Here is a 14,217-nt window from a genome sequence, read left to right as displayed (position 1 = left end):
AGCAAGTCCTGCTTCCTCTCTTATGTCTTTCAACCAGTGTTCTTAGGTACTGCCAATGGGAATTTGCCCCTTCTTCCAGAGAGCTTTGTATTCTGTTAAATAGTTGCTCTCACTTGCTTTCATGTAAGAGTTGTGGCTGTGTGTCACACTAATCTGTTAAGCTCTGAGGTGTAAAGAGACAGGATTCATGTCATCTTCATCTTGGTATGCCCATCGTGGCTTGTGTAGTATCCAGCATAACCAACAGACTCACTGTTCAATGAACAAATGTTTATAGCACATCTCCTTGGTGCTACCAGAACGTCGGGCATCTGATACAGAGCAAGATACTGGGACAGTACCTGCTTAGGAATCTGTGGGGTTGAATTGAGCCCTGCCAGGGGCTAATCTTAAGTTGTCATACCCTTGGCAATTTTTTTCCCAGCCTGTTCACCTGGATATTTTCCCTACATGAAGAGGTAGCTTTCACTCTGTCACACACACTCACTTGCTTTCTTTTTCCTCTTATCTCACAACCAAGTTGTAGTATCTGTTTTTTCTCTGTCTTTAAGGTAGGCTTAAAATGGTATTGTCTGTTAAACGTCCTAGGTTCTGGAGAGAGGAGACCAGGTACATTGTGGTTAGCCAGGGAGAAGTATTGTCAGAAGCCTTTTGGAAAGTACTTTCTAGCTCCCATGGCCTCTTTGCTCACTTCTCTGCTTATTAACAACCCAAGCAGAGAGAGGAGGTGGAGCTCCAATCAGGTCCCATGCTTTTTATCTGGTTTGGTGAACTGGTGGAAACTGGATGAGAACCCAAGCTGATGCCCTCCAATGCAGGAGCATGGTTGTTGGTCTACCTTCCCTCTCTCCCACAGTTTTTTTGGGGGGATGTCTCTACAGATCTGTCACCCCTTTCAGATGGGAGAAAATAAACTCTTTCTTGTGTCATCACATACAGCCTTTATGGTCTCAGTGGTAATCTCATTTAAAGTTTTAATTCCCTTTGTTTCCTGCCGCAATTCATTCTGTCATTTGGCTTTTTAAAGTGTTGATTTCAAATGTCAGATGAAAATATATTGTGAGAAAGTCTCTAGTGTAATAATCGTGAGAAAACCCAGACCATAAGGAAAGCCCGATGTGTAGAAATTCACTGTGACTCCTTAATGGGAGGGAGCCTTAAATGTGTTTGGGGAAATGCACTTTGTTGAGTAAGATTTAACAAAGAAAGAGGGTTCTTTCTGGCCTTTTAACTTAGGCTCATCCTTCATTAGCCTCCTCTTCCTAATTTCATGCTCCCAACTGGAATCTCACACCCCCGCTGAGGCACGCCCTGAAATTTCATGTTGTGGCCTCTCCTTGGACAGTCTCCCCTAGTATTAAGTTTTAGGTGCAGATCTTCCTAATCCAAGGAGGTAAAGGTGGAGTCACCTTCCAGCACCCAATGCTGTCCACACCTAACATGATGAGAAAGAGCTGTAAGCCCTTGCCCAACCTGTCCTGTCCTTGTAATCCCCTTCCAGTCCTGTCATCCCTTAGGACTGTGAGGGAGGTGGATGGAGAAGGAGCCCTGGTGGTGAGCACAGGAATTGCACCCATTTTTCTCTCTCCCTGCAGTTCTTAGACACCCAGCTTTTGGTGTCACCTTCCATCACAAGTCTGAGAGGAAAGGATTGGTAACCTAGCATGAAGAGGTATTTGAATCCTTTAGGGGTTGAGGGGAAGTCTCAAAACACAGCAGAATAGAGCATACCCTCCATGAGCAGACCAACCTGCTTTCAACCTGTCTCTCTCTCTCTCTCTTTTTTAAGGGGCCACACCAGGCATATGGAAATTCCCAGCCTAGGGGTTGAATTGGAGCTGCAGCTGTGGGCCTATGCCACAGACATAGCAGTGCAAGATCTGAGCCGTGTCTGCCACCTGCACCACAGCTCATGGCAACTCTGTGAGCTGTGGTGTAACCCACTGAATGAGGCCAGGGATCAAACCCACATCCTCATAGATCCCAGTCAGGTTCCTCATCGCTGAGACACCGTGGGAACTCCTCCACCTGTCTCTTTTTAAGATGAAGACATACTGGTAGGGTTTTTGCACATTAAGATTACCTGTGAGAGAAATGGCAGTAGGGATCCTAGGCTATTGTTTTGGCTGTTGTCTTTGTCTTCAATTTGTTTCAACAAGGATTCTAGCAATTTTAAATGGGGAGGGGGGGAGTTAGCCACCTGGAAAATGGGAAAAGGATAGAAACAGGAAAGAAACTGGATCCCAAATACCATGAAGTCCTAGCTTGGTGTCATACTGAGTCTTGAGAGTGTGTCAGTTTTCTTTGACTGACCAACCACCCAAGGTTTTGTTTTAATTTGAATTAATTGCCGAGCTTTTTACATTAGGTAATTTCATACAGAAAATACTAATTTCTTCAGCTTCTCTCAGAAAGTCAGAAGATCTGGATCACTGGGGATCTGGATCAGCTGGAGAGGACAAGTGCCTTCTGGTCTCCCCAAAATCCCTCTGAACCCCTTCTTTTCCATTATTAACCTGAACTCTAAAGGTTTTTGAACTTAAGATCAACACCTTGAGGCCGCTCTTGAACTGCCTAAGGGGCTTCCCCAGTTTGGCTGTCAGTTTCCTTTAAACCAAAATGAAGAACACCCTTAGAGTTGCAGATTTTGCTTGGTTTGGAGCTGAGGTTCTCATCCCTGGATGTGGCATAAACTCACCTGAGAAGCTTTGAAAAATGCTGATGTCCCTGTCCCCACCCCAGGAGATTCTGACTCACTGGGGTTGGAATGGAGGGGGGTGACTCAGCATTTTCGGAAAGAGCCCTAGGTGGTGTGATTGTGCAGCAGGGTGGGGACGTTGTGGCATGGGGATGCTGATCTGGCAGGTCCCAGCCTTGGCATCTTCCCCTTGAATGGCAAAGGTGATGGTAGCACCACCACCCCTCTGGTCCAGTCCTGCCTCAGCTGTAAAATGAGGGCATGGGCTCAGAGTCCTTGACATTTTCATAAAGCTCTTGAAAGGGAAACAAACACTTGGAGTGTGGCTCCTCTGGAGGGAATCACAATGAGTGAATGGGCCCTGAGCACCTGTGGGGCTAGGGGCACAGGGCTAGTTGAGGTGAAGAGGACAGGGCTCCTCTAAGTTTGTAGGGATGTTAGATATGTGCAAAAATCAGACAGAGGGGAGACACGCTGCACTGAGAGCCTGGATGGAAGAGGTGCCCAGAGGAAGGATAAGGGGCAGCTTCCGACAGAACTGTTATTTTATCTGGTCCTTGCAGACTGGAACAATTTTGTCTGCAAAGGTTGAGCGGGGGCACCAGAGGAGAAGAAATGGTGGAAGCAAAAGCACTGAAGTAGCATGCTCTTTCTCCTCCCCATCGTTGAGAAATGTCAGCTCCCTTCCCCTCCCCACCTTTCTTTGAGCTTTAAGGGCTACCTGGAAGAATATACCTGGTGAGCAGTTTTCCATTGCTGTGTAGTATTAACATAGCTGTTGAAAGCAATAGCAGTAGAGCAGCAGCAGCATAGATGACATAAGCTTCATCCCTAAAGTCCAGTAATCATATGTACCTCACAGGGTTGTTTTGAAGATTAAATGCATGAAGCGCTCGGAACAGGACAGTCCCAAAGAATGGTGTGCAGTGGATAGTAGGGAGAGATGGAGGCAAGGAGGCCATTGTGAGACTGATAACTCAGATGTGACTGTGCTGTATCTTTGAGACTGGAAGGGTGTAAAGAAATTGGTACAAGGAGAAGAGGGGCACACTGGGAAAGGAAGGTAAATTCAGGGTATGTCAGGAAATATGCACCTTAAGAAGTCCATAATGTAATTCACTGTTACCACTCACTACATCATTTAACCACTTTATAAAACTTTAATTTCTAGACTAGGGTTTAGGCCAGCTGAGGAAAGCGTCTTGATGGAGTTACCCTGTTGCGTAAGCATCAGGAGAATTGTGGGTTCAGATAGCTTGGTTGCAGTCTCAAAGTCCTGCAGCCCCTGTCCTAGAGAGAAGGACCATGATGCACTGTCCACCAGCCTGGTGTCACAGAAGCCTTTGTTTCCAGACCATTTCTCTTCTCATGGGGAGTCACCTTTCCTATCTACTCCCCACCTATCAGAGGAAAAGCCTTGAGTACATCTTCATCCTCCCAGATCTCATTTGGCAGTAGATTTTGATATAAATTAATGAAGAGTAAAGGCAGACAGGTGTCTTTCTCCTCCCAGTGGGAACCTTTGTGACTGACACTTTACAGGCAGAAGGAGCTCCTGTTTTTACTTCTTCTCTCATCCCAACCCTTGTCATCCTTGATAAAGGACTAGAAATTTATTTGAGTAAATGATTTTTCCTTTAAGATCTTGCCTTCATAGAAGCACACGTAAAAAAGAATTACCGGAGTTCCCGTCGTGTCACAGCAGAAACGAATCCGACTAGGAACTGTGAGGTTGCAGGTTCAATCCCTGGCCTTGCTCAGTGGGTTAAGGATCTGGCGTTGCTGTGACCTGTGTTGTAAGTTGCAGACATGGCTCGGATCCTGCGTTGCTGTGGCTGTGGCATAGGCTGGCAGTTGTAGCTCCAATTTGACTCCTAGCCTGGGATCCTCCATATGCTGCGGGTACGGCCCTAAAAATCAAAAAAAAAAAAAAAAAAATACCTTCAACTGCTTTACAGAATAAGCTATATAGTCTTACCAGAACACAATTTTATAAAATATATTTGTTGTACTTTTTATCAGGATTAAGGAACACTACATTCATATGCTTTCCTCACTTTAATCATTAAGAACAAGTCTTTTGATATTGATATTTGGTTCGCAATATCATAATAGGGCTAAATAATAACCAGAATTTTTTTGAATATACAGAGAAAAGAATTTCTCCCTTGAAAGCAAATGATAAAAGAAGCTCAATGGAATTTTTAGAATGATGGATGTTTTCTAAAAGTGGATTGTGGATGCACAGCTGTAGACATTAAAACTGTACACTTAAAATGAGTATATTTTATGGTACCTAAATATCTCCATAAAGGTTTTTTTTTTAATCCCCAAACAAGGGAAAAAACATTCTAACTCAGATCTCTTATCTAATGTAGGTGGTAGTGAGTAAATTATTTGGAATTTTTCAAACTCTGTATCTCACTTGAGAAAGTGAAGTTTTTGGCACTTCAGATTAGTTTGTTACTTCCCTTTGAATCAGTTTATTTATGGAGTTCCCTTTGTGGTACAGCAGAAATGAATCTGACTAGGAACCATGAAGTTGCAGGTTCAATCCCTGGGATCCAGTGTTTCTGTGAGCTGTAGCTTAGGTCAAAGATGCAGCTCAGATCCCACATTGCTGTGGCTGTGGTGTAGGCCAGCAGCTATAGCTCCAGTTAGACCCCTAGCCTGGGAATTTCCATATGCCGTGGGTGCAGCCCTAAAAAAAAAAAAAAAAAAAAAAAAAAAAGCAGTTTATTTCTTTGGTATAAAACAAGCCCCAAAGAATTCCACATTGTCTTGACAATTTAATCATGTAGCTTCACATAGGAAAATGTCTGTTTCAAAGATAGTTCCTTCTAAAGCATTCAGCGGTGTAGAGTAGAGGACAAAATGAAAAGGTAAGTGGAGCGAGGCAGGGCATATGCCAGCACTAAGGCGAACTAGTCAGACTCTACAAAACCAGGGGATTCTTAGGAAACGCTGCTGCTTTCCATGTAGCTGTCCCTTGTTTGAAATTTTACAAAGCAGGCCATTTAAAGTTATCCCTAATCTTTGTTAATCTCCATTTTACTGTTTAAAACTGGCTTTGCTTGTTTGCCCTGTAGATAAGAATTCAATAAATCTTGTTCCACTGGAGTCAGTCACATCTACCCAATATATTCCCCACAGGAGAAGAACAGGTTTTACAGAACCTTTTTTTCCTCCTCTTGTTTTAGGTGAAAAATTAAAACCATTAGAGGGACATATCATTGTTACTAAATTTTTAAAATAGAAGCATAAAGTTGCTCAAAGATGTTATCCCTCTAAAACAGAATGCACTTGTTTGGGAGCTAATTCTGTGTTTTTGAAAGTCACATGATCTACTTGGGATAAAATGTTTAAGGAACTCTGGGAAGAAGGAAAAAAAAAAAGGTTTGGGTCTGTGGTTTACAAATGGGAGTGTTTTTAGCCTTCAAATTACATGTTGCAGTAAATAAGAAGAAACCAAGAAAAGGAATCACTCGCCTCTGGCCCAGCATAACACTGAATCATTTCCTTCGTAGGTCATCCCTGTGCTATGGCTCAGAGTGTAACAGGGAGCTTTTCTCAGCCAGCAGTGGAGGGTTTGGGGGAGCAAAGAAGTCAGCAGGAAGAATAAGGAAACATTTGCTCCCTCTCTGTGTTCTTCCTAGAATTAGCAGGTTTACAGCTGCATTTCTAGGTTAGCATTTCATGTGTCTAAGAAATCTGGGCATAGATTGTTTGAGAAACTGGGTCTAGGGGAGGTCTGTCTTCACCTCCGTGTTAAGATCCTTTCTAGCAGTTTCATTCTCCGTAGTTTTTGCTGTCTCATTGACCCCGCCAAGAGTCCTGGAATTAAACTCCTGTGGCCAGCAGGCCGTTAGTTGGTCAGGAAATTCCAAATGGGTATAAATAAATGCTCTGCAGCAGCTCCTGGGCTCTTTGCCTGCGAATGTGTGCAGGCCCTTTAATGCTGCGGGAAGCGGGCCGAGACTTGGCTTCCTGCTCGCTGAAAATCACAGTTATTTTGTTTCTGGGTGGGTAAGTAAGAAAGCCCAAAAAAAGAAAAATAGATGAGAGTGTGACGTTTGGGTGGGGGTGGCGAAATATAAACTCAAGCTCTGTATGTTATGAAAAATATTTGCTTTTCTTACAGGCTGGAAAGAATAACTCAGTCCTGGATTTTTGGTTCAGTGACAGTTTCAGCTTTAGTTGTGACTCTAGCATAAAGACGTCATTGTCGAGGGAGCGAGAGGTTGTATGTATATGCTAAAGTTTGAGTTTTCGAGTTTATGGCTCTCTTAAATCCCAGAATCTCCTTTCTTGTTGGTAAATCCATTTTTGGTCATTTGTTTGCAGCTCTGTTTTTCTAACTGGGGAGCTGCTCAGTGTGCCTAAAAGCCAGTTTCTTTTTCTTAAGTAAATACTGTAAAGCAAAATCAGGCCTGGGATTCATACGATTACTATAGCCCCCCACCCTCACCCAAAAGAAAAAAATCCTGTAATGTTTTGTTAGAAGAGCCCTTTCTGTCCCAAAGTCCTAGCTTATGCTACTTCTCTGCTTTTCACAAAATAACCCTTTGAACTGGCATATTTCCTATGCACACTTAGAGCAACTGTTATTTTTTGAGGAAGGTTTGGAAAACAGCATTTAGTCCCCGAGCTAGTTCCCTTCTGTGCATGCCTGACACATTTAGGCTCTCGTTCAGCATTCAGTCTTTAAATTAGACGGGACAGGGGGAGTTCCCATCGTGGTGCAGTGGTTAACGAATCCGACTAGGAACCATGAGGTTGCCCTTGCTCAGTGGGTTAACGATCCGGCGTTGCCGTGAGCTGTGGTGTAGGTTGCAGACGAGGCTCGGATCCCGCGTTGCTGTGGCTCTGGTGTAGGCCGGTGGCTACAGCTCCGATTCGACCCCTAGCCTGGGAACCTCCATATGCCGCGGGAGCGGCCCAAAGAAATAGCAAAAAGACAAAAACAAAAAAACAAACAAAAAAAATTAGACGGGACATTAGAAAGCGGCAACACCGAGGTTGGTGAGAGCCAGTGCTGAACTGCCCGTGGGGTCTTGACTGTTATAAGACAGATTTCGGGTAGAGTCGCTGCATCTTACAGTTGACACTGAGGGCTGGAGAAGAGGGTCACTGTGTGATCCCCGGGCCTCTGTAATGTCACATGTCTCCTTACTACAGTGTGGCCTTTATTAAGACATCGCCCATTCCACTCCCAGGAACTGCAGCCCTTTCCACTGCCTCCTCTCTCACCGCTCTCCCGAAGCTTGGCTTCCGGACACCTAAGACCTGCCCAGGGTGGGACTGATGTATCGTAGAGGGAGGCTGCATTTGGGGATGTTCGTTTGTGCCATTTGTTATGATGAAGCTGGAACGTGCTGCCACATGGAGTGGGCAGAGAAAGCAAGGCCCAGGTTCTGTCTGCTGGAGCTCATCTGATCTGACAGCTCCTCCAATTAATTTGTTTCTTCACTGATCACATAGCATGTGATGTTATGAAATTTTGTGTGAAATGTAGTGGAAGAGTCATAGTCTGGATACACTCTTTGGAAATCATCGAGTGCCACCAACCCCCTCATTTTATGTGTACAAACCTTGTCTCTGGGTGTGTGATTCTAGACCCTTGCTGCCTGTTGCATGACTGTGAAGTAGGAAATATTTATGGTTGCTGTACTTGTTTTAGAGAAAGTTACACTGTCCCCCCAGTTTAGGCAAACCATTCTGGATGGCTGCATGGAAATGCATTCAGTGGCTCTAAAGCACACGTCTCTGCACAGTATGTTAAAGAAAGCTCCACTCTTGGGAATTCTGTTGTTGTTCAGCGGGTTACAAACCTGACTAATATTCATGAGGATGTGGGTTTGATCCCTGCCCTGGCTCTGTGGGTTAAGGATCCGCTGTTGTCGTGAGCAGTGGTGTAGGTCAGAGACATGGCTTGGATCCCACGTTGCTGTGACCGTGGCATAGGCCTGCAGCTGTAGCTTTGACTCGATCCATAGCCTGGGAACTGTCATATGCTGCAGGTGCAGCCATAAAAAGAAAAAAAGAAAGCTCCACTCATGCACTTCAGTAGAGGTAGAAGGATGAGATTGTTCAGACTGATCAGTGCCCACCTTTGTCCTCTCATTGTGAGAAGGATATATTTTAACTTGGTCGTAATATACTTTTAAAGATTGGGGATGTCTCTCTGCTTTTGCTTTTGTTCTATTTTACCTCCTTCCTATGCATAACTGATACCGGACTAGGGCTTCTTGTACACAGAACCAGCACCTGTACTCGACTCACCTGAGCCCCAGGGTACACACACATACCCCTGTATGTCCCTTGCCAGCCTGGCCAGCATCATCCTCATCCAGCAGATGCCAAAATCTCAAGAATTTAGCAAACTTAAGTTTGATTTTTTTTTTCTTGTGTCATTCTTTAGGGCCAAACCCGAGGCATGGCATATGGAGGTTCCCAGGCTAGGAGTCCATTCGGAGCTGTAGCTGCCAGCCTACACCACAGTCACAGCAACGCCAGATCCTTAACCCACTGAGCAAGGCCAGGGATCAAACCCACATCCTCATGGATACTAGTTGGGTTTGTCAACCACTGAGCCATGACAGGAACGCCTAAAATTGTTGAAGACTTTTAATGCCACAGAAAGGAACTTCTGGACTTTATTTTCTATAATGGGGCTCCTGGCAACCAACATGCAAGATTAATAACTGAGAAGTTCTACAGGTTTCCAGGGATACTTCAAACAAATGTAAAATTCCTCAAAGAATATGTCATATTGGAGAGCAGAGACATTACCCCTGATAAAAAGCAGGCCACTTTATTTGCATAGGAGCAACAGTGGAGTGTTGGCTGTGCTCCCTGGTGACTGGCTGACTGCTCTCATATACCCCAGAGACACTGGTGGCTCATGTAAAGGAGTGTTATTATCATCTATATCTATATAATGTATTTTGAAATAACCTTATTTTTTAATTTGTTTTATTTTTTATTTTTTTATTTTTGTCTTTTTGTCTTTTTTTCAGGGCCGTACTCGCAACATATGGAGGTTCCCAGGCTAGGGGTCTAATCGGAGCTCTAGCCGCTAGCCTATGCCAGAGCCACAGCACCGCAGGATCTGAGCCACATCTGTGACCTACACCATAGTTCACGGCAATGCCGGATCCTTAACCCACTGAGCAAGGCCAGGGATTGAACTCTCACAACGTCATGGTTCCTAGATGGATTCGTTAACCACTGAGCCATGACGGGAATCCCAGTAATTTTAAATGTAGAATAATTTACAAAAGAACTTTCATTCCTGCTTTAGATTCCCCAGGGGTTAATATTTTACCATAGTTGCTCTGTCTCTTTCTGCATGAGTGTGTGCGTGTGTGTGTGTGTGGAGACACGCATTTGTCATGTGTCTTTGGTCTCCTTCAATCTGGAACAGTTCTCAGCCTTTCCTTTCTTTGATTACATTAATAGTTTTAAAAAGAGGGACCCATCATTCTGTAGGATATCTTTCAGGTAGGATCAATTGACATTCTCAGATTCAGGCCAAGCCTTCTAGGCAGAAACCCCACATAGATAATTCCGTGCTCTTCTCAGGGCATGACCTCAGGGGCATTTGATGGTAGCCTTGACCACCTGGTCCCCACAGTTCTTGGTCAGCTTTCTGCACTGCAGCATCACCATTTTTATCTTTGTGACTGATAAGTATTTGGTGGGAGGTATTCTGATGACACACCTACTAAAGAACACTCTTCCTGTTCTTTAGTAGGAAGTCTCTGCACACTAGGCTTAGCATCCATTGATGATTCCTGCCTGAATCAACTACTGTTATGATAGTTGTTAAATGATGATTTTCTAGATCCATAATTCTTTCTTTCTTTATTGAAATAAAAATTGATACTCTCCTGTATTTCTTTTTTTTTAATTTTATTGGAGTATACTTTACTTACAAAATTGTGTTAGTTTCAGGTGTACAGAAAAGTAAATGTTATACATATACATATATCCATTCTCCTGTATATTTCTTATAGCATTGTAGACTCACAAATACCTGATTTTATTCAGTAGATTTTAATCTGCTAGTAACATTAATCATATTATTTTGATGCCCTAAGTTATCCTAGGTTTGGACAGTGGAACCCAGAAGAGAGTTTTTGAGCCACATAGACCCCTCACCCTGTTCTTAAATAGCTAATCTAATATGTGCTGACAACTTAGGTGAATAACTTGTAGGTAGTACCTAGTATCTGAGTTCTAGATGTTGTATGCACCTTAGGCAATAGGGGTCACCTGAGCAAGATTTTTGTCAGGCAGACGGACAGAAACACTCAGGTGACGAGAGGCATGCCCATCTGAAATTCAGCTTGTCAGAGACCATGTAATGGGTCAAAGTCTTGAATTTCCAGAGTGTGTTGCTTATGTTCTCCCAGACCATATCCCTGCCTTATTTAGTCTTCCCTTGGGTGACTCAGCCCTGGTCAGCATGGGCAGAGAAATAGGGGCTGGGAGCACTAAGGGTTGGCAATGGCACGCCACCCGTCTTTCCCTCTCTTGTCCACAGATACTTGCTGAGCTGCCAGGGTCAACATTGTCCTTGTTTCACAGACATTTTCAGTCCCTGCCATATCCATTCTAGTTTCAAGTAGGGAGCATGTTTGCACTCTGCGTCTCAACTTGCTAAACCAGAATCGGCACTCTTCTAAAATCTCCTCTCTTCTTTCTTCCTGTCCTCACTCATGCCACACCTGTCCCTCCCAGATTAGATTTATCATACTTTAATGACCTTCTGCAAAGGAAATCCCTTCATTTTTCTCTGCAGTGAGTCATCCATTGGTTTAAAGAAAAATATTTTCCTTTTTTTTTCCCTTTTTTTTCTTTTCTTTTCTTTTCTTTTTTTTTTTTTTTTTGCAGAATGAGGTCATGGATAGAGCCCCAGAGGATGAGTACAAAAACCCCCAGTCTCTACCTCAGCCCAGAGGAGCTGAGATGTGGCCTTCTCAGTTTCCTCCTGATCAGTTTAAGGGGAAGATGTAGGCCACAGGCAGCCCCCAAATGCAAGCAGGCTCTAAGTTCTGGTGGTTTTAGCACTGTTTTGGTGCTTATTGTCTAGCTGAGGTAATAAAACTCACACGATGCAAAGGAATGTGCAGTACCACAAGAAAAATTTGAGGGGGGCTAGAACAATGCATGGAAAACGTAATGGAGGACGCTGAAGAGAATGTTAATACATGCTCCGGTATCCAGCCAGAACAGTCTTGCTGAGATGCAAATCTCACCATTTCACTCCCGTGTTTAAACTCCTGAATAGCTGCTTGCTGATGCATTTGAGAACCACAAACCTGATTCCCAGGGCTTGTGTGACTGGGGCTTGGACCCCTCTCTGCCTCACTTTAGGTTTTCTTTATCACTTAAAGTTCTTTTCAGCTCCTAAAAGTGACAGGTTTTGCCTATCCTGTTTTTTTCTGCCTAGAATTTCTCCCATCCCAGTCTCCCCACCAAACACCCTCCTCTATACACATAGACACACACACACACCTGTCCCACTAGACTCCTCAAATGCAGAACCCTGCGAGGACATGCCCTACGAACTGGGGTCCCTGCTCTGTCCTAGTATACCTCCTGTATTTTATTCGCACAGCACTTAGCACAGTTGTCATTTATTTATGCCTCCTTTGTCTCCTGTAGTTCACAAGTGTTTTTACCCAGGTAGGATCTCTTTCCATTTTGCTTTGCTCCCAGCAGTTTTTGCCACATGGTATGTTGCTAATAAATACTTACTGAATGAAAGAATAAATCCATCTTTCAGTCTGACAATTGCACCTTCCCTAGGTCACCATTTCCTCTCTGGGGAGTGGGAACAGAAAGACCTAGAATGTGGGGCCAGTATGAAAAGCATCAGTGATGGGAGACAGTGGGAGGCAGAGGGGTGGTGTGTAGACTGATGTCTTTGGGGACGTTAAAAAAGCAGAGATAAAATCAGCTGTGAGAGGAAATCTGAAGATTTAGGGAGAGAAGCCAAAAGGTGTTACGAAGAGTTTCGGATATGAGAAACACCGTATTGTAACTTAGCCACATAAACAAACCAAGCCTATAAAATTGAGTTATGCTTCATATGACGTGTCAGTTGTCCTGGTATTTCCCATGAACCTCTGGCATGGACTTTTGCTTTCTTTCATGTTGTCATTTTATTTGCACAAAGTATTTGGGTAGCTATTTAAAACAGCTGCAACCTGAAAAGAAGTCTAGGTGAAATTGGATGGGTAGTATAAACTCCACAAACCAGGCCTTGTAGAACAGGCCTTAACATCTCAGAGCTGCTCATCTTTTGAATGAATGATTGGATGGATTTCTTAGCTGGGAGGGGGAAAGAGCAGGTTTAAAAATAACTCTTTGGTAAATGAAAGAGCGAGAGAAAAGTCTCATCTCCTATACATTCTTGGAAAACACACAGTTATCCTTTTGATGGTGTGTTCTCTAACACATGGGTTTCCCATGTAGATTTGGTATAGGCACTCCTTGGGTCTCAGTCTTAATGCATAGTGTCTTCAGGAGAACTTTCCTGTCAAACCTGTTCAGAAGGACCTGTTCCACTTGATTGTCTTCTTCATCCCCTGCTCCATGCCGGGAAAAGTTGATTTGCTAACTCACTTTCATACTCTGAGTAATTAACTTCATGAGAACTAATCTCTCCTGAAGTTCATCTCTGAGTTGATCCTACTGCTTTTCTTCCCTGCCTGTCAGCCATGGCTGATGTTGACTCTTTTAAACTGCTTCTAACAGCAGGATGCTTCTTGTGCTCTGCCGCTTTTAAATATGGGAATCTGTGTTTAATTATGTGTTTCTTGGGGTCTGCCTCAGTTCTTCCAGCAAAATCTTCGTGCTTCATATGAGAGGGGACAGTGCAGTAATGGGAATCAGAGTTTCTCAGTTTCAATAGTCAGGTAGACTATCTGGTGAAGAGAAACACATGAAGTATGTGTAGAAGTCGTGGCACATGAGCACAGTTATTTTTCATGGCGCCATTAGTCAGTAATTGGCCTAGAGTATGCAGTAGTAAAACCAGAACAAAGAGGTCATTGTATCCTAATTAATAGGGTAATAATATCAAAATTTTGCCCACTTAAAAGTCCACCAGGACACATTATTTCAGAAACTTGCAGTGTTTTTTGCTCATATTAAAGAATGCCTCACTCTGGTAGGGGTTGTAGAAAGGTATTTAGTGTTTTCTGACTCAAAAGTGGCATGTTTATCACCTGTTACTTATGCATGATGCTGTGGTCCTACTGAGAATCAGAAGACTTGAAGACCACAGCTTACATGGCCAAATTCTCAGTTGTTATATCTGTAGCTTTACTTAGCTCACTGTCTTTAGCATAGGTAGCCTCTACCTGAATACCACAGTCTGCCGTCAGTATCCACGGGGCATTGCTTCCAGGACCCCCAGGGATATCAAAATCCGTGGATACTCAAGTCCCTTATATAAAATGACATAAGTACAGTTGACCCTCTGTATCTGTGGGTTCTGCGTCTGC

The 14,217-nt window shown here is 43.6% G+C and overlaps 1 protein-coding gene and 1 non-coding gene across 20 annotated transcripts in view; both read left to right on the top strand.

The window, feature by feature from the left end:
• KANK1 (KN motif and ankyrin repeat domains 1) overlaps positions 1–14,217 on the top strand; it is a 203,834-nt gene that overhangs the window by 152,193 nt on the left and 37,424 nt on the right. The window contains exon 1 of one of the 19 annotated variants that reach the window (XM_021064509.1): positions 2,788–6,724. The exons of the other annotated variants lie outside the window; for them this stretch is intronic. The gene's annotated coding sequence lies outside the window, so the exon portion shown is untranslated. Of the gene's footprint in view, positions 1–2,787; positions 6,725–14,217 lie in introns of those variants that run through there. 19 annotated transcript variants of the gene reach the window in all.
• On the top strand, positions 282–353 carry MIR9823 (microRNA 9823). The gene has a single exon (NR_128508.1). It is a non-coding gene; the product is annotated as a microRNA 9823 (primary transcript).

Source organism: Sus scrofa, chromosome 1 (genome assembly GCF_000003025.6).
Source record: "Sus scrofa isolate TJ Tabasco breed Duroc chromosome 1, Sscrofa11.1, whole genome shotgun sequence".
NCBI classification, from domain to species: Eukaryota; Metazoa; Chordata; class Mammalia; order Artiodactyla; family Suidae; genus Sus; species Sus scrofa.
The sequence above is the reverse complement of the archived record's forward strand: the minus strand, read 5'-3'. Positions and strand labels throughout refer to the sequence as shown.